Source organism: Vicia villosa, linkage group LG1 (genome assembly GCF_029867415.1).
Source record: "Vicia villosa cultivar HV-30 ecotype Madison, WI linkage group LG1, Vvil1.0, whole genome shotgun sequence".
Lineage (NCBI taxonomy): Eukaryota > Viridiplantae > Streptophyta > Magnoliopsida > Fabales > Fabaceae > Vicia > Vicia villosa.
In genome coordinates, this window is record NC_081180.1 from 127,077,654 (window position 1) to 127,080,348 (window position 2,695).

The window sequence follows — 2,695 nt, forward strand, 5'->3', positions numbered from 1 at the left end:
TCTCATATTACTAAAAAAAATATCAATGGATCCATCAGAATTTCCTTTTGATATCGAAGCTTACAAAAGGCAGTCTAAAATTGATGAGAGGTATATCGTCAACCGGTTCAGGGAGCGAAGGAACCAAATAGAGGAAGGATATACACCTCGTGTCAAGAGAAAATATCTCAATAGAGATCATGCCGCAGCAAACCAAAGACTAATTGATGACTACTTTGCAGAACAACCTACATATGACGCTGCAATGTTTCGTCGACGCTTCCGGATGTGAAAACATATGTTCCTTCGGATCGTTGGGACCTATCTAGCAGTGACAACTACTTCACCCAAATATTTGACGCAGGCAAAAAAGAAGGTATATCTCCATTAGAAAAATGTACCACGGTCATGCGAATGTTAGCATATGGTGTGGCGGCTGATGTGGTCGATGAATACATCAAAATAGGAGGTACTACAGCATTGGAGTGCTTGCGTAGATTCTGTAAAGGAATAATACATTTGTATGAGCCAATGTATCTTAGAGCCCTAACTCAAGATGACCTGGAAAGAATACTGCATGTTAACGAAATGCGGGGGTTTCCGGGGATGATTGGGAGTATTGATTCCATGCACTGAGAATGGAAAAATTGTCCTACAACATGGGAAGGTCAATTTACTCGGGGAGATAAGGGAACCACCACTGTTATTCTTGAAGCAGTTGCAACTTATGATCTATGGATTTAGCATGTCTTTTTTGGATGTCCGGGCACATTGAACAATATAAATGTTTTAGATCGTTCACCCGTGTTCGATGATGTTGAACAGGGAAATACTCCAAGAGTGAACTTCATTGTGAATCAACGTCCGTATAACATGGCTTACTATCTTGCTGACCACTTATATCTAATATTATACCTAATATAATTTAAAAAAATATTAATTAATATTATATTAAAAATTAAATAATTGTTTTTTTTACAAATGAATAGTTTATTGTAGGACATATAAAGTATTTTACGTAGAATCAATGTTTAACCAAGTTAATAAATATTTAAATCATACTCACCACTTACGTGAGTACTTTTTTTTTTTGTTTAATAAATAAAATTGTAAAAATTAAATATTATAAAAATATTATTGTTTATTTTATGAACACTTGACTTTTTGATGAAAAATATATATTGTATATATTTATATACTTGATGAACACTAACTATATTTATACTTATATTTATATATTGATTAACACTAATTATATTTATATCTATAGGAATAGTGGGGTAGTTTAATTGTTATGAGTTACTAGATTAAAAAGAGTATTACTTATATTTATGTATTAATATAAATAAATTTTAGATATTTATGAATTAATAATTTTTATATATATATATATATATATATATATATATAAATTTATTATTTTAAGAAATAAATACTTGTGTCATATATTTTATTCTTCAATTTTAGTATTTTATGAAAAATATAAATTATTTTATTATTTTGTATTTAATATAAACACAAGATTCGTGACTATTTACATTATTAATATTTTTATTAAAAACACATTGTATTGCACTAATTTATAATTCCTATAATTTTATATTGACCAAGTTAATTGATTAGACTATAAAGTAATATTTTATGGGTCATGCTAACGAGTGTTTCGGGACACTCTTTAAGATTTCCAAATAAAGACTATATTGTCTAAACAAATAAATTATTTCAATTTTAAATTATTGAATACAAATATTTTTAATAAAACATACATTTTATTACTTAAAAGAACTCAATTATTTTTATTTTTAATGAATTAAATATAAGTATCAATAACATAACATTTTTTTAAACTCTTAACCAGTGCCCCTGGGGCACTCGTTAGCATTTCCCATATTTTATATATGATTATCATATTTTATAAATAGTTTTGAATATTTCTAAATCTCAAATTTTAAAAAATATAATGGAATGTTTTATTTTTTATATTTGACTAAATAAATAAAATATTTTATGGAACAACACTTAATGTTTAATATAAGATAAAATAGAATTATTCAACAATACACTTAGGGCCCGTTTGGTGCGCAGGATAAGATATCTTTATCATATCCTATCTGAATTTAGTGTTTGCTGACACAACAAGATATGATAAGTTAATCCTGAAACTTATCCTATCCTGCCTCATTAGTTCAAATTGCTATCCTGAATATTAGCTGGGTTAGAATCCGACAGGATATGGTAAGAAAATAAATTACTAATTTACTCCTATAAAATAAAATGAAAAATAAAAAATTAAATAATTTACTAATTTTATCATTTACATATTATATTTATTAAATTAAAAATATTAATAAATAATTTAAAAATATTATGTATGATTTATTTTTTTAACTTTATATAATATAATAAATTAGAATATTCAAAAATAAAATAATCATTAAAAATTTAAAAATATGAATACTAATTTATTGTTTACCAAATTAAATATATTTTCTTGCAAGGGTAATTTTGTTATTAATATATTATAAATATATATATATATATATATATATATATATATATATATATATTATAATTCATGATTTTTTTAAGAAAAATTGAAATTATTTTCTCAATAATGTCAATGAATTTTTTTAGTTATAGAAAAATATTAATTTTTTAATTTATAAATTTTAAAATATTTTACAAAATAATTTAGAAAAAATATAGTTGTTTTACA

The 2,695-nt window shown here is 24.4% G+C and overlaps 1 pseudogene; it reads left to right on the forward strand.

Moving 5' to 3' along the window:
• Nucleotides 1–903, forward strand: LOC131653562 (uncharacterized; annotated as a pseudogene).
• The last annotated feature ends 1,792 nt before the right edge of the window (nucleotides 904–2,695 follow it).